At 35.5% G+C, this 18866-nt stretch overlaps 1 pseudogene; it reads right to left on the bottom strand.

Annotated features, from left to right (window-relative positions):
- Positions 1–855: 855 nt before the first annotated feature.
- Positions 856–998, bottom strand: LOC115030815 (annotated as a pseudogene).
- Positions 999–18866: the final 17868 nt, after the last annotated feature.

The following is an 18866-nucleotide window of genomic DNA, read 5'->3' as shown; positions in this document are numbered from 1 at the left end:
TCTTGCCAATGGTGAGGATGACAGGAAAAAAAAATGAAGGAAAAAAATGAGGAACAGTTGTGAAGAACTTGAGAAATTTCAAAATAAAGTAAATATTTTTAAAATGTACAATATTATATTATGTTCTTAGCAATTTAAAATTTAATTTTGCCTCAGTAATTAAATACTATCACATATCTATTTTGATGCAATATTTTACTTACTTAATTATTCCCCAGAATGGTCCCATCAAAGGACATATTGAAGGAATAGTAGAACTCTAGCACCCTGTCGGTGAGTGTCTCCCATACGACTGTAACTTAACAAGTTACTAAGTCTCAGTCAGCCACAGTGTGGAACAATCTAAACTCTCAAAGACTGTGTGTTTATCATAAAGAGACCAGTTCTGAAAATTTTGGATGCAAAATCAATTAGGACTTCAATGTGTCCACAACTGTCCTTTTTTTTTACATATAGGAATCTAACCTTATTGATGTTATTTCTATAAATAACATCATTAACATTACATCATAACATTACAACAAAGAAGTAAGCTTAAAAATCAGAACCTAACCACTAATGCACAGATATAAATGGTGGGAAAGCTAGCATAAAGCATTACTGTAACCAATCCAAAGATCCTTCAGTACTCACTCAAAACATAGCAAGTCTATTGTGTTTCTTCTCCCTCCTATCCTCAGCTTACTTTTTCTTGACTCACAAGGGAGAAAAAATTATGGAGCTGGAGAATAAATGCAACTTTTTATCTTATGTCATAGGTGCATTCAGACATTAACAACAGAAATCACACACACATACACCAAATAATGCCAGAACTGTCTAAAAATGAGCCCTTCTCTAATATTAACCACAGTTTGCTCTTGTCAGGAAGTGACAAACCTTCATTTTCACTCTCTAATGTATGCAACATTACTGAACATATCAAGAAAGGTAATATTAAATTCCTCAGGAAAAAATAAATTCTACACTTGATCTTAGCCAAAAGGCCGAGAAGCGATGAAAAAATAAATTCTAATTCCAGGTGTGACCTCTTCATTTTATAACTTTCTGTCAAATTATCCCTTAAGGATCTAGCTAACATTGAATATGTAAATGGTTTAACTGTTCTACTTCCCAACAACTATACAGGAGCCATCATGATTGTCTTTTATCTTAGTTTAAAAAATCCCCTTTGCAAATTTATCTACTAAATATAAACCTCCAACATTTAAGGGTCTTACGCATATCAAAATTTATGTCATGCTCTAAAGATACAAAATACCTAAATCTCCCCCCTCTTGCTCTCTCTCTCTCTCTCTCTCTCTCTCTCTCTCTGTGTGTGTGTGTGCATGTGTAAGTGTGTGAGTATATGAGTGTGAGTATTGTGTTTGTATCTATGTCTCTGTCTACCTCTTTCCCTTCTCTGTCTCTTGATAGGTTAATTGTTTAGAGAAAACAAGAATATCATTAGCTTAATTGTGCTACAATTTGATAAGTATTCTTTGTGCATTGTTTCCAAAGGAATATCAGAGAAGAGAATAGGGAATATGTAAACTGATCGTATATTGGGAAAAGTATTGTAAAGTAGACCAACCAATACAGAGCCAATAACATGGAAAAAAACATAACTTATATAATAAGAGAGTAAGGAAGGATAAGAAATAAGTGTAAGCAAGAAGCTCAATAAAGTATGCTGTGATAAAGAGGATTATTATTTTTATATAGAAAGAATTATTTGGTTAAGATTGACCACTTGAGAATTTTTTTCCCCAGCAGTATGACTTATTTATTCCCAGGTTTTGGATACTTTAGCAGTGTCAGATATAGGTTCTATATTACACAGTGAATTTTAATTACAATCAAAAAGTACTTGGCTGCTTCCAGAATAGATGTAACTCTCTTGCTCTAATACAAATTGTAGGCAGAGACCTGTTGTAGGTCACAGGGTCTGTAGCTTGGTGATAGTGGAGATCACTGATCTCTCTGGTAGTATGCAGCATTCCTTCCAGCAGTATAAATGTTAAATCCAAATGGAGTCACAAATGTTTCCAGCAGCATAAATGTTAAATACAAATGGAGTCACAAAATACTAGAAGAGACAATGCCCCAACTAGATATCTTATGTCATCAAGTCCCAGGGATAGATTAAATATCACCAAATCATTTACTAAAGGCATGTCACGAATCTACCATATATCACAAGCTTTGCCAAGGCTGTTCTCTGCAACCTGACAGGCCCAGCTGATAAACAGAACATGCAACTTGTGTCATCAAACACAGAAAAGGTGAGTTAGTGGCTAACTAAATACTTCTTCCCTACTGACCACTTGAGAATTTATAATTTAATAGGTATAATATTAAATAAATAAACTCTCTTATAAATCAAAGTCACCAATATGATCTTACTTTAGTAATTATTGGTAAATTTGTTTCTCTACATGATTAAATATGTCAAGAATGGATAAAATTTATGCTGAAGTACATATGACTTAACGAATACAGTTAACTTTATCTCAAGGTTTCTAAACTACAACTTTTCAAATAATTTACAAAAAACTAGGAATGAAGGGTAAGAACTTACCACTTTTTCTATAATTTATGGTGATGACAAATTATACAATCAGTGAATCATTTAGCTTCACTGCTATAGTTATTGATTTTTTAAAAATGTTACTTGTGCTTATATAGGGTACAGCAGAAAATACTTAGACAGTGGTAATTTTAGTGTAATTTTAGTCCACCAACATGGCTGGTCTGTTCACATCCAAAGATCTTATAGATCTGTGTTATCCTACTGGAATGCAGACCTCCCCTTTGTACATACCTTTAATTGCAAAAGGAAGAGTTCAAATTGAGATACAGACAATGATAAATAGAGAAAGACACAGAATTAATCAGAAATAGGATATGTTCAACTCTCACCAGAACAGCTACTAAGGAGCAGAGCTGAGAGAATAGTCAGACAGTTGGGAGTCAGTGCAATGAGTGTAGTGCAGAATATTTGAATTCATGCAGCTCAATGAAAGTCAGCAAAGTCATTGGAGGCCAGAAAGTAAGAAGGCATCAAAAGATTAGAATAAATTGCCAGAGTTTGTTCAAGGTTAAGCATAGAAAGCTTGGCCTTAGGGAGAATCTGAGAGAAGCCATATTGAACCAGTCAGCTTGAAGAGGAGTTTTGGGCCAGAATAGCTGAGTTGGACCATGCAGGCAGAGTTCAGAAAAACTAGAAAGAGAAAGTTTACTCAGCAGTAAGTCTCTGATGTGACATTTACATCTGGAGAATTAATGTTATATATACAGGTAGTGTCTAGTACACAATTTCATTTCAAAGCTGTAAATTGTGAAACACAGTTAAGTTCTACAGTGTTGACCTTGGTATATGACACAGTCTGATAATGACTGCTTTAGAGATGGAGACTTGTTCTGTGAACATTTAGTGGTGTACATAGACATCCCTTTGAATCATTATGAACATCGGGGAGAGACGTATTAGGGTTGAGACATGTCTTTCAGTCTGCAATAACATTAAAATACAATGTCAAACTTCCATAGAGCAAGAAGTACATATTTAGACATCTTTCATCATTGCTTAAATCCAAAGTTAGCTATTACTGTCTAGAAAAGAGTAAGTAAATATCATACAAACCAATAACCAGGTACTATATAGCAAAACTAATATTAACCATGATAATAAGCAAACAAATATTTACTCTTATACTTTCTTATAATTATTAAATAAGAATTTTTTTTCAAATTTCTAAATTTATTCTTAAAAACTAATGAATTGATGGAATTACTTGGGTAATATTAAATAAATAAATATAGATCCAAAGAATATCTGATTTTATTCATGTAACTTGAAAGCCAAAATCATTTTTGTTATATGCAAATAATGTGTCTGTTTCTATGTCCACATCTGCGAGTATTTTTATATTTATCCTTATATACATTTTAATAGTTTTTTTTCCAGTTTTTTTGCATTGTTTCAGGAGACTAAAGAAGTATACTTTGCAGGAAGAAGTATGTTATGGATGGTGACATTGAGAGTTTAGACACTTGAGTCTTTTCTAGTTTGCTTCCTCTGCTTTGTATTTGTGGTAAAACATGTAAACACTTTGTTACAATACTAAGAATTAAAAAATCCATAAATGCTGATATAAGTAAAAATATTTTTCTTAATATCAATGTTATACATTTAAGAAATCCTGCCTCTAGCAGGAAGACAGGTCATAAAATGAGGGAGGTGATTGCCATCCCACAGTCAAAACTCTGACCCATAATTGTTCCTGTCTGAAAGAACTGCAGGGATGGAAATGGAGAGGAGTCTGAGGAAAAGAAGGTTCAGTGACAGGCCCAAAGTGGGATCCAGCTCAAGGGGAGGTCCCAAGGCCTGACACTATTAATGAGGCTATGGGGCACTCACAAAAATGGACCTAGCATGACAGCACTCAGGATGAACAAACAAGCAGCTGAAACAGTCAGATGCAGAAATTTGCACCCAACCAATGGACAGAAGCTGCTGACCACTGTGGTTGAATAGGGAAGGCTGAAAGAAGATGAGAAGCAGGACTAACCTGTAGGATTAACAGCAGTCTCAATTAATCTGGACCCCTGAAATCTCTCAAACACTGACACACCAACCAGGCAGCATACACCAGCTGATATGAGACCCCCCAATGCATATAGAGCAAAGGACTACAGGGACTGTGTTCATTTAGGGATGATGCACCCAAAAGCTACTTCTAAACAGGGCAACTACTATCTCCATTATCAGGATACCAACAGTTCATTTCAGTAGTGTCTTCAAACATGAATCAGTAGCAGCAGCACACAAAGGCAGGATCCAGCAAAAACAGTCATGCCTCTCCCAAACCCACATGAGTCCGTGAGAACAACCAGAACCAGCCAGAATGCCAGGAGAAATTCTCTGCTTTGCCACTCATAAAAGTGAAGATGTGAGACCAATGAAGTGTTGCAAAGCTAGCTATATAAGCATGCCTTCACAGTACATGTAGTCCAACTTAAAACCTCTCCAAACATCACATGTCTTCTCCTGGATCTTACCTCAGGAAAATATCATTTACATATGCATCACATGACACAATTAGAAACTTTCACTTCAGCCTATTATCAGCTTGAATGGAGAAAGTTCTATTCCCTGTACAACACTGCAACATCTGAACAGTAGACAAAAGGTTGTTATATTTACTTGTAAGGAAATCACCTATAATTATTATAACTGGGCATTAAATTGGTACATTCATCATTTCAGCAATAACTAACTTGTTATTAGTTTCAATAAACACTGCAGAATAAAAAGGGTAACTTTATTTTGCTATGTAGAAGGCTAATTCTAGTTCCTTGTGCTCCAGTAGATATAAATATTTAAATCTGACAGATGTGAAAAGTTAATTATTAGTAATAAAATAACCTATATAGCCACATCTGCTCGAGGTTTTATACTTTTTAAACAACCCAGTTATTTATTTTTCTAGTTCATTTTAGACATTTATTGTCTTGATCTTCAAGAGATAATTGATTCCTTGAAAAATATCATTAAAATATATTTTAGTCATCATTTCCTGATTCAGTGTCACATATTCACGCAAGTGAGCAAGTGTAATTTTGCTGGTTTTCTGTCATAATTGTCAAATATAAGAATTACTTCACAGTACAGCTACAAAGTATACTGTTGTGCTTATAGAGGCAGCTGTTTGTTTTTCTTTTACTTCTTTCCCTCTATAGCAACTCAGGAGTCCATCAAATTACATTTATCCTAGCAAAGTAATAAAGAAGAAAATCATGTATCAAAATTTACATCCCACAAGAAAGTATGGTAGAATCTAAATTAAGTTAATGTTGAAACCTTCTATTTTCTTTTTTAATAAAAACATATTTGATATTGCAGAGAATGCTTTGATATTGCAGAGAATGCTAAGAGATTAGTATTCAAAATTGCCTGTGTTCTTACTTAGCTGCCTCAGCAGTTCATTGAGAAAGTTAAAAATAAAAAAATAATCTAGAGCAAATGAGATTGTTCAGTAGGCCCAGCCAGTCACTCTCATGGGGCACCATCAACAACATAGCTCCCACAATGCTGCCATCTTGGCTGCTGAACCTCTAATGATACACTGATTCTGTAACTTAACCAGGTCTGCTATCTTATGCCACAGTATTCTAAATCTTTGCAAGTTCTCAAAATGTCTCAAATATGTTGCAACATTATTTATACAGAAAGAGAAGGGAAATTAAAGAAATCTTGGGACCTTTAGTTGTTGGTATGATTTATTTATTGTTGTATCATTTGCCTTTACACATCTTTACACATCTAACTCCAACTCTGTGAAAAGAGTTACGTTTAATACAAAGCCTGTACTCTGAAATTCTCTGTAACATAGGTCTACAATTTTATATATGATCTTCTTGCTGGAAGGTAGATTTTCATGGCCTAGCTACATTACATTATCTATACTAGAAAGTTTTGAATTCTTAACACTCTTCTAATTAAATATTTTGAAAGACTAATAGATGGTAAATAACTATGGCTATTCTTGTGTTATAAAGGAAAAGTAGCAACACGAACATACCATTTTCTTTTATTTGGCTAGAAAGACTAAAATAAAATTTGTACCATGATTTAATAAAAAAATTTTGTTTGTATATGCCAGAATAAGCACAATCCTAACTTAGCTCCTTTCATAGCCAGAACATTGAAAGGTAGGTTCACCCACACTGGTCTACAGAAAGACATTTCCAAGTTATAAACACATGATCAAACATAGGATGCTTCAACTTCAGAAAAACAAACATACTAACAAACAGCAAAACAAAAATCCTAAAAAAAAACCATCTTGGAATCATATTAGATAGAAACTATCTGATCTTATATATGTGATTGCTCATAAGAGTTTCTTGATATTAGGCTAGATTCATGATCGTCAACTGAGAAGAAATTTGGCTCTACTCTTACCATTGAACTCTAAAATAAACATATAATTATGTTAATGACAAACAGGCTCAGAGTTCCCATGAAAGTCACCATATCAGGGTTGCCTCTCTTTTTCTGTCTTCAACTTATTTCCTGTGCCTGCATATTTTCCGCAGTGTAGTCTTTCTTCTCTACTTCTAACAGGAATTCCATAATTTAAGTGCAGAGTAGCTTTTATTCTTGTTTATATAAATATTAGTGGATGTTCATTGATATGGTGATGATATCCAGAAATGGAAAATTCGACTAAACATAAATATCCCTCCTATTGATGGGTAACAAAGTTATGCTCTGCTACAATGTGGCTAGAGACATGGGTTCCCCTCGTGTATTCTTTGGTTGGTGGTTTAGTCCCTGGGAGCTCTGGGGGGTAATGGTTGCTTCATATTGTTTTTCTTCCTATGGGGCAGCAAATTCCTTCAGCTCCTTGGGTACTTTCTCTAGTTCCTCCATTGGGGGCCCATGGGCTCTCTCAGGAGACAGCTCTATCAAGCTCCTGACAGTAAGCACTTGTTGGCATCCAAAACTGTGTCTGGTTTGAAAACTGTATGTGGGATGGATCCCTAGGTGGGGAAGTCTCTGTATGGCCTTTCCTACAGTCTCTGCTCCACACTTTGTCTCTGTAAATCAGTGGCCTTCCTCTACTCAAAGGATAAACAGGCTGGGAAAGAAATTAGGGAAACAACATCCTTCATAATAGTCACAAATAATATAAAATACCTTAGTGTGACTCAAAGTAAGCAAGTGAAAGATCTGTATATCTAGAAGAAAGAAATGGAAGACCTCAGAAGATGGAAAGATCTCCCAAGTTCATGGATTGGCAGGATTAATGTAGGAAAAATGGCCATGTTGTCAAAGCAATATACAGATTCAATGCAATCTCCATCAAAATTCCAAATCAACTCCTTATAGTTAGAAAGAAAAATTTGCATATTCATCTGGAATTACAAAGAATCCAGGATAGCGAAAAATACTCTCAACAATAAAAGAACTTCTGGATGATTCAACATCCTTGCCCTCAAGCTGTACTACAGGGAAACTGTGATTAAAAGCTGCATGGTATTGGATCAGTGACAGGCAGGTAGATCAATGGAATAGAATTGAAGACCCAGAAATGAACCCACACACCTATGGTCACTTGATTCTTGACAAAGGAGCTAAAACTATCCAGTGGGGGAAAAAAAAAAAGACAGAATTTTCTTTTTCTTCTTCTTCTTCTTTTTAAAAATATTTCCTTCATTTACATTTCAAATGCTATCCAGAAAGTCCCCTATATCCTCCCCCTGCCCTGATCCCCAACCCACCCACTCCCGCTTCCTGGCCCTGGCATTTCCCTGTATTGGGGCATACGATCTTCATAAGACCAAGGGCCTCTCCTCCCACTGATGGCCGACTAGGCCACCCTCTGCTACTACATATGCAACTACAGACACAGTTCTGTGTGGTACTGGTTAGTTCATATTGTTGATCCTCCTATAGGGTTGCCAACCCCTTTAGCTCCTTGAGTACTTTCTCTAGCTACTTCATTGGGGGCCCTGTGTTCCATCCAATAGATGACTGGTGGTTAGCATGTAGACGAATGCAAATAAATCCATTCGTATTTCCTTGTACAAAGTTCAAGTCCAAGTGGATCAAGGACCTCCAAATAAAACCAGATACACTGAAATTAATAGTAAAGAGAATGGGGAAGAGCCTCTAACACATGGACACAGGTGAAAATTTCTTGAACAGAAGACAAATGGTTTATTCTATAAGATCAAAAATTGACAAATGGGACCTCATAAAGTTGCAAAGGTTCTGTAAGGCAAAGGAAACTGTCAATAGGACAAAAAAGCAACCAACAGATTGGGAAAAGATCTTTACCAATCCTATATGGAGGGCTAATATTAACTATATGCAAAGAAGTCAAGAAGTTAGACTCCAGAGAACTAAATAACCCTATTAAAAATTGGGCAACAAAGCTGAACAAAGGATTCGATATTGAAGAACACTGAATAGCTGAGAAGCAACTAAAGAAATGTTCGACATCCTTAGTCACCAGGGAAATGCAAATCAAAACAATCCTGAGATTCCACCGTACTCCAGTCACAATTGCGAAGATCAAAAACTCAGGTGACAGCAGAAGCTGGCAAGGATGTGGAGAAATGGTGGTATTGCATGCTAGTGGAAATCAGTCTCACAGTTCCTCAGAAAATTGGACATAGTATTACCTAAGAACCCACCTATACCACTATTGGGCATATACTCAAAAGATTGTTCAACATATAATAAGGACACATGCTCTTGTGTTCATAGAAGCCTTATTTATAATAGCCATAATCTGGGGAAAAGAAAACAAAACAGATGTCCTTCAACAGAGGAATGGATACAGAAAATGTGGTACAGTGAGTACTGCTCAACTTTTAAAAACAATGATTTTATGAAATTCTTAGCCAAATGAATAGAATTAGAAAAAAAAAAAAAAAAAAAACATCCTGAGTGAGGTAACCCAGTAACCCAGTCATAATAGAACACACATGATATGCACTCCCTTATAAGTGGATATTTGCCCAGAAGCTTGGAATATCCAATATGCAGTTCATAAACTATATGAAGCTCAAAGAAGAAGGAAGACAAAAATGTGGATGCTTCAGTCCTTCTTAGAAGGGGAAACAAATTCTCACAGGAAGCAGTATGGAGACAAAGTGTAGAACAGAGACTGAAGGAAAGGCCATCCAGAGACTGCCCTACTTGTGGATAAATCCCATATACAGAATCCAAACACAGACTCTATTGCAGATGCCACGAAGTACTTCCTGAAGGACCCTGATATAGCTGTCTCCTGAGAGGCTCTGCTAGAGCCAGAGCCTGACAAATACAGAGGCTGAAGCTCACAGCCAACCATTGGACTGATCACGAGGTCCCCAGTGGAGAGGTTAGAGAAAGGACTGAAGGAGCTGAAGTCATTTGCAACCCCATAGGAAAAACAATATCAACCAACCAGACCTCCCAGACCTCCCAGGGATTAAACTACCAGCCAAAGAGTACATTTGAATTGGCACATGTCTCCAGCTGCCTATGTAGTAGAGGATGGCCTTGTCAGGTATCAATGTGAGAAGTCCCTTGGTCCTGTGAAGGCTCAATGCCCCAATGTAAGGGAATGGCAGGCTGGTGAGGTGAAAATGGGTGAGTGGGGGGTGCACCCTCATAGAAGCAGAGGGTTGGGGGATGTGAGAGGGAGTTTCCACAGGGGAAACTGGGAAAGGGGATAACATTTGAAATATAAATGAGTAAAATATACAATAAAAAATTCTCAACATCTGGACCATGAAGTAAACCATGATATCAATTATACATGCTAATATGAGTAAGACTTCAGTCCATCAAACATATCCTAGACTATATTTGAACATAGACATGTATTTTTCAGAACTTGATAAATTGACACCTAAAAATTATGGCAGGTTAAAGGAGAAAGGACTGGAAGTATTCTAACTTATATTCATCTTTATTTGCTCATTAGTGAAAGTAATATTTTCTGTGTAATAGATACAATCTATTAGAAAGTTTGACCCTCTAGTCATAATATATTAATTACTAAAAGCTGCTCTTTGTAAAACTTGATCGAGTATCAATTAAGTCATGATGACTACTTCTGGAATTTGCAGTTAGTGTCTCTGAATGACTTCCTTGCTTATTACATGAAATTTATTTAAAATCACATTTAACGACACTTTTACAAGACATTTCCACATACACGCTTGTATAAGAAAGACAAAAGGGTTAAAGGAAGTTAGAAGAGAGATGCAAAGTTTAAGAAAAGAAGGTTTCATACTCCATATTTAATTTACTATATTATTTTTCAATTCGGTGTATTTTAAATATTCCGCAATCCAGTTTTACTGATAAAAATACTTTAAGTGAAAAAGGTTCTATGTACTGGCTGATTTTGTGTGTCAACTTGACACAAGCAGGAGCTGATACAGAAGCCATGGAGGAAGTTTACTTACTGACTTGCTTCCCCAGGCTTGCTCAGCTTGCTTTCTTATAAAAAAAAAAAGGGGGGGGGAGCTTTGTATCAGCTCCTGCTTCCTGACCTGCTTGAGTTCCAGTCCTGACTTCCTTTGGTGATGAACACCAAAGTAGAAGTGTAAGTTGTATAAACCCTTTCCTCCCAACTTCCTCCTTGGTCACAATATTTTGTACAGGAATAGAAACCATGACTAAGACAGTCCTTATTTAAATAAGAACAAGCAGAGGCTTTCTGAAATATTACAATAGTGACTACTGTGAGCCCAAGCACTCTGCTTCAAGGAAGAATTGGAGACATGAACAGCATTGGCTTATGGTTGTATTAGCACCTGGCTAGTATTAAAATTTCTGGCATTCAAATCTATATGGGCATGAAAAATAGATATTAAGTTTTGAAATTAAACTTTAATTACTTATATTTTAGGGTCATGTTATCTGTAAATATTCTTTTTATATAAATGAATATCAATCACTATTTTCACATAGAAAGATTAAGTTTACTCCAAGTAAATATTTGTTTTAATTATATTTTCTTTATATGACTTAATATCACATTAAAACATCTTATTGTGACTGTATGTCTACTAGTGAAAATTTATACACTTAAAAAAGAAATAATACTTCAATAACTTAATAAGTCTTGATTCATACATTCTGTGTTAGGCCCCATTCTGTGACAAACAAGGTGTCTATCATAAACACAACAAATAAGAATGGAGAACTCGAGACCACACACTTATGCCCATAGATTTAATAGGATAGGATCTGATCCAACAACAGGGATCTGAACCTACCTTGAAGTCTTAGGTAATTTTTTATGTTAAGAAATGAAATGTACGATGGTAGAAGTAATGCTTTTCAGTCTCCCAGTCGTTTCCTTACAAATACATTGGGATTTGATAGAGCTTCACTGTATCTGGGTACCACATATTTTAGACTCTTTAGGGAGGGGGGCATAGTCTGTGTATGGAGCTCAGTTCCAGTCTGAGGCTTGTATGTATCTCATGTCAAGACATAGGTTATAGGTTGTACTCCACATTCTTTTTTAAAATTTTTTATTATTCTTTTTTTTTTAATCCAGTTGTTATCCCCCTCCAGGTCCACCCTCTGACTGTTCCTCATCCCCTTCCTTCTACCCTGTCTCCAAGAAGATGTCCCTACCCCTACACCCCTACACCACCAGACCACTCCACTCCCTGGGGCCTCAAGACAGAGGTATGAGGATCACAAGTACTTAATACCAAATCTTGCCTGATTCCCTTTAGGAAAATCTCTCTGTTTTAAATTTTTTAATTTATTTTTAAATTTTTCATTTGAAAATTCTAAATGTATTGTCCCAACAAAAATTAGCACCCACAACTGAGGACAATTTGTGTATTGTTTTCAATAAACTAATACAAGCATAAAACCATGACAAAGAGCACTTACCAGCAACTGGAAAGAGGAAATTAAGCTGTGTACTTTATGACTATAATCACATAAAAATTTCAGTAAGTACAAATAAACCAGAAAGAACAGTGACAAAGAGTTCCCCAAGTCATTGTTTTTATTTAATTCCGTTAATGAGAATACTCTCAGCCTTTAAAGATCAGCATGAAATGTCTTTACTATACAGCAGTAGGAAATGCTTATTGTTTTACTTCATCACTCTAATGCCCAAAGACTAAAGCTCTAACTAGTGTCCAGGAAATATAACCATAATGACAATCAGACGAGGTAAGAGAATCTCAGTTTTAATTGTGATCATAATAAATTATTATGTTAAATAGAAGTTCAATGTACTATCAACACACTTAACCTGGGTGATCTTGTGACCAATCAAATTGACCTAACTAATGCACAATCAATCACTGCACAGGTTTTAGTGGAGGAGATGTGTCTCGAACAGACTTTCATGGTACTTGCACAATATTGTGTAATTTTCTTTCCTCCCTCTAGGCCACCTTTCCCCTTCTGTTTCAAGCTCTGCACACACCTTAAAGCAGTCTGTAGATATGTATATCCTGGTAGAGATGTGGAAGATATGTTTGAACTTTTTATCCTTAATATATGTGATTGAAACTGGAAGCAAAATTAATGTCAAATAACAAATTAGTCAATGGAACATTGTACCGAGTGACAATAGGACACTTATCCTTCCTTGGACTGAATGTTCTTACAACTATTGGTCAGAAGGCACCTTCATCAGTAGCTGCCCTGTTTCTCTGGAGAGTCATGTTCTTTTACTTACAATTTGCTAAAGGAAAAAAATTCTCTTCGTTTTTGATGTTAGGTATTCTTTCCCTTCTTCATTTCCCTTATCTAAATGAATATAAATATTATTAATCAATTATTCCAATTTTGTGTGGAGCATGCTTCTAGATGTCATGACTAATAAACTGTGTTGTCACTACTTTTTATTTTCATCATCCCTATACATTCAAATTTATATATGGTCATTGATAAATATAAAATAGTTGATGATTTTAGGTAGATTTTAAACAAATAGATATAGTCTAAAGGTGGTTTTAGAGAGAGTATCTTATTTTCAGAGAATGGCCATTTCTTATTTTTCCTCATTTCAGCTTCCTGTTGTATTGAGAATAGCTACATGGCACCAAAACCCAAATAATGTGGTAAGATATTGAACTCTGAGCAGTGAATGAGCAAAAGACAGGAAGAGACTGAAATCCTGATAACTTCAAGCCACCATCTCTTCATGAGCTTCATTTTATGAATAACTCCTGCTATTTGTCGTATATTTTATTTCCCTCTGGAGGAGGAATATATTTCGAAACAATATATCAATCCCCATTCTCTCCCCTCCATGCTCCATCCCACAGGATGGTGTGCGTGGTGGGTTATTAAGAAAATATGTGTTGCTGGAGTTATTCTGTTTATTTCTTCTGAGCATAGCTGGAAGCAAAGGCAAACAAACCATGTCTGTGGTTTCCCATGATGTTCTTCATCTCAAAGCTCAAGTAATTTTAACTAAACACATACCTCTCAAATGCTTTACATCAGTGGAAATCCATAAGGATTGCTTTCAAGATTTCTTTAACACTTTGCAAGAGTTTATATTCTCCAGACTCTAGTTTATAATTTACTTTATATGTTACTTAATCAGGAAGTGAAAAGTGAATAGGTAGATATAAAGTTCTTTATTTATGAGATGTAGTTTCATTTTCTTAACACTTTTCCTCTAGCCTGCCTCATGCTTCTAAATCTATCAGTGAGAAAACAAAAGCTCACAATTTTCTGTTTTGATTTCTCATCAGCTTGATTATCTGGATATTTTATGATCATTTTTGCTGCATAACATGGTCTCTGTTACTAAATACATGTTTTCCCAGTATATGATTATAGAATAATATTTTCCCTGAAGACTGCTGCTCCCTTCACATCTTCTCCTTGTTGACTTATTTAAAGACATTTAGAAATAGATTATCAGAAGCCTACTTTTTAATTTCATGACAATTCTTATTCCTTTACAACTTAGAGCAGGCAAAGATTTTTGATGTGAGGATTTCCTGTTATACTTTTGTGGAAACTAATACAGAAAATAAATTTTAACATATGTGAGAAAGCATAAGCTTGAGAACCAACAAGGAAGAACAGTCACTATGACAGAAATTTATTTTTTTATAAAATATGAGGAAATAATTTCATAGTATTTGGTTATTAGGATTAGTTGAGAGAAAAATCTATTTTGATTTAGCAAATGCTATTTTGAAACTAGATAATCAGGCAATGAATCTAATCTGCAGCTTTCTGTTATGGATATTCTTATATGTATAATCCATACATTTCTGTTTTGGGAGGCTGATTTTGATATAATCCATTAAGATTTGATAAGATACTAATATGAGACAGTGCCACAATAAGAAAAAACATAACATATTCCAAGGGGAAAAATCAGAATGACTTGATTTTTAAATCAGCTTATATTTTACTAATACAAAGAAAAGTTAGGCTGCCAACTTATTGGGAAACCCAATGGTAGAGAGGATTTAACAAGATTTTGCTGAAAGGACCCAAATATAGCTGTCTCTTTTGAGACTATGCAGGGGCCTAGCAAACATAGGAGTGGATGCTCACAGTCAGCTATTGGATGTATCACAGGGCTCCCAATGGAGAAGCTAGAGNAAGTACCCAAGGAGCTAAAGGGATCTGCAACCCTATNGTTGGAACAACATGATGNACTAACCAGNACCCCGGAGCTCTTGTCTCTAGCTGCATATGTATCGAAAGATGGCCTAGTCNGCCATCACTGGAAAGAGAGGCCCATTGGACTTGCAAACTTTATATGCCCCAATATAGGGGAATGCCAGGGCCAAAAGAATGGGAATGGGTGGGTAGGGAAGTGGGGGGCGCTATGGGGGACTTTTGGGATAGCATTGGAAATGTAATTGAGGAAAATATGTAATAAAAAATATTAAAAATTAAAAAAAAACAAATAACAGACTTACTTCTTTAAGTATTAATTTTAAATAAATATTTATAATTCCTTAGATAAGGAAAGATAAGAAAGAGACAAAATGCCTAATATTAAAAAGAAAGGGAGTTGTTTCCTTTAGAAAATTATAAGCAAATGAAAAGGTACTCTTCAGAGAAATGGAGCAGTGGAGAAAGTGCCATCTGACCAGAAGTTGTAAGAACATGTTGACCAGCAGGGGAAGTATAAGTGTTCTATTATCACTCAATACAGTGTGACATTGATTAATCCATTATTCAACATTAATTTTTTTCCTCCAGTTTCAATCACATATATTAAGAATAAAAAAAGTGAAACATATTTCTCACATCTCTACCAAGATATAAATACCTACAGTTAACTTTAAGGTGTGTGCTGAGCTTGAAACAGAAGGGAGTGGCCTAGCGGGAGGACTGGGAAAGAAAATTACACTATAGTGTGGAAGTACCATGAAAGTCTGTCTGAGACACATCTCTGACACTAAAACCTCTTCAATGATTGTGCATTAGTTAGGTCAATTTGATTGGCTATAAGATCATCCAGGTTAAATGTGCTGATAGCAAACTGCAATTCTATTTAACACTTGTCACAATGCATCTAGATCATTATTTGGGCATTAATGTTTCTACCAAATTTAATTGCATATATTAAGAAAAAAGAGATTGTGAATGACTTCTTCACTGCTTATATGCTAGACCAAACTCTAAGATGTCGTCTCTGATTTCCATCACACAGAAATTCTTGCCAGTTATTCTATTGAACAGCAATTAGGGACACCCATGATGGAGATTTGCGTATTTAATCAGCTTCCTAGTTAGTTGAACTTAAGATTGGAACATTATCCTTTAAGAACTTTACTTAGAGTTTCTTACATCCCTGGTGTCTGGTACTTTCTAAATATTCTCCCAGTTCCTACCCAACATTGCTGCATATTTCCATTTATTCTCCTATCCCTCTGGACTTCTCTCTTGTCTCCCCTGAGGCCTGAACCTGTCCCCCTTTTTCCCCTCTTCCTCACACCCAGTTTCTTCCTTCCCTCTGCCTCCCCATAAGTATTTTGTTCCACCTTTTAAATTTGTCTGAAGCTGGGATAGCAACCTCATGTGAAGAACAACAGTATCAATTAACTTGGCCCCTCAGAGATTCCAGAGACTAAGCCACCACCCAAAGAGCATATGTGTGCTGTTTTGTGGCCTCTGTTACATATTTAACAGAGGATTGCCTTGTTTGACCTCAGTGAGATAGGATGCTATTGGTGCTGTGGAAGGTTGATGCCCCAGTCTAGGATTATGCTAGAGCAGTGTGGTGGGAGTAGATGGGTGTGTGGGGGAGTACCCTTTTAGAGGCAAAGGAGAGGGGTAATGGGGTTGGACTTTCATGGAGGGAGGACTGAAAAGAGGTAGAACATTTAAAATGTAAACAAATGAAATAATTTTAAAAAGAACTCTACTTAATTGGGTGAGAAGTATCTCATCTCTCTTATGAAGTGGATAAAATGAGAGATTCTAAGTGTGAGATAGGTTAAAAGTGAGATGTATTTTCCTATTACTGTCTGAAGATATACGTAAGATATGGAAAAAAAAAACTACCATCTCTCCAAGCATCAATAAATTTATTCAGTGCTTCGAAGAAGTTTCTCCTAGACATCCCATCTAAAATTACATGTTGCTGAAACACATGATTTTTCTAAAGGGACATGAGCTCTCATATCTGTACGGAAGTTCTTTGAGACTCAGGATGCTGTAAAGTGAAGTGGAGGACTTAAAACTCAGGAAGTAAACAAAGCAGCTTCAGGAAGTCCCTGAGTATGATCAACCACACAAGCCTTAACCTCATCCACGAATTAATGACCTAGTTATTAGTGTACAAACAATAATAACTAGGGTTGCTCAGAGAACTGTGGCATAAGTAGAGTTTACTAGAAAGAATTCAGATAAAAAGAACTGCTTGCTAGAGACTCAGAACTGTGAAGCTACCTGAAATGTATATAATAAGTTCCAAGTTACTAGTTTCCATAAGTTGTCACCATATTGGCTAGACTTTGATAACTGATTCTTGAGTCATTTCTGCTCTGTAACTAACCCCACATCTATATTTCTGTAAGGAAACATAACATTGGTTCACTAGCTTAGACATTGCCACCCAGGTGTTTACTGTACTCTGCTACTTGTTCCCAAGCTGCAGGGAGTAGATATTTCTTCACATCACACATGGAATGGTGTCATAGAAACAAGAAAATACTAGATTTTACATTACTATTCCCATGTAGCATTAGGAGTTGACAGTGATTTAAACAGATGCATACCTTGAAATGAGAAACACAAGATCACCATCTTGCGAGATGGTATTTCTATGTGACCCACAGCAACTATCCAGGCAAATGACTGGCAGGAAATACCTACAAATTGAATTCCTTTGAACTGATAACATTGGTACTCAGGAAAGATGAACTCAAACATTATCAATCATTATAGTACTAATATTATAGGTTATAATTCATATTTTATAGTATTTAAACTAAATCTGTGACCTCAGAACAAAAAGTCAGAAAAAAATAACTGAAAATAGGTGAACAGATAACAGACAACTCATTTAATTTTGTATCCATTATATATCCTGGCAAGGCTGTTTAGTTAAATTTTTCTAAAAGAAACTTTTCAAATGCATATCACTATGCACTATAATTGTAGTAATTCCTAACTACACTATCAATTCCTATAGTGTAATGATATCTTTCTCAGAAGTAAATTTGAAATGTAATCTTATATCATTATAAAATTGATAATTTATTAAAATTTATACAGATTATTATTGTATATTAGTCACATTTAGATTTTGTATATACAACGTATTATAGAGAATAAAATATGTTAACTTGTTCAGAGTGTCTGACTCAGTCAGTAAATTGCTTGTCTTGCAAGTACTAGAGTTTGACTTCACTCTGAAGAATTAATATTAAAAATGACTTCACAATGGCTTTGCAAACCTCGGACTCACTGTTTAGCTATTAAGTTCAAAGATAATGAGATATCTGAGAGACATCAACTAGAAAGGAGAATAAAAGGAAAAATCCAAGGAACAACACCCAAAGTTGTCCTGAGTCCTCTACATATATAGCTATTTATACACATATACAAGCAGAAACCCACATATGAACACAAATATACACATATGCATTCACACACTCATGTTCAATAAACACATTGAGTTGTTCAACAATCTATTGGTATCATTTTGTTTTATTTTGGAGTGAAGATATTTCCCTAGAAAAATCACAGAATCACAATTTCTACCTAAGAAGTAAGGCAAGGAATGAAATGTTATTTGGAAGGACTGATTTCATATATTCTGGGATGGGTAATGAGACATGAATTAAGATTGTGATGCTTCTGTGGAGTTAAAAATTCTGACATTCCTACATGGTACCAATAGTCT

Source organism: Mus caroli, chromosome 3, assembly GCF_900094665.2.
Source record: "Mus caroli chromosome 3, CAROLI_EIJ_v1.1, whole genome shotgun sequence".
NCBI lineage: Eukaryota > Metazoa > Chordata > Mammalia > Rodentia > Muridae > Mus > Mus caroli.
The sequence above is the reverse complement of the archived record's forward strand: the minus strand, read 5'-3'. Positions and strand labels throughout refer to the sequence as shown.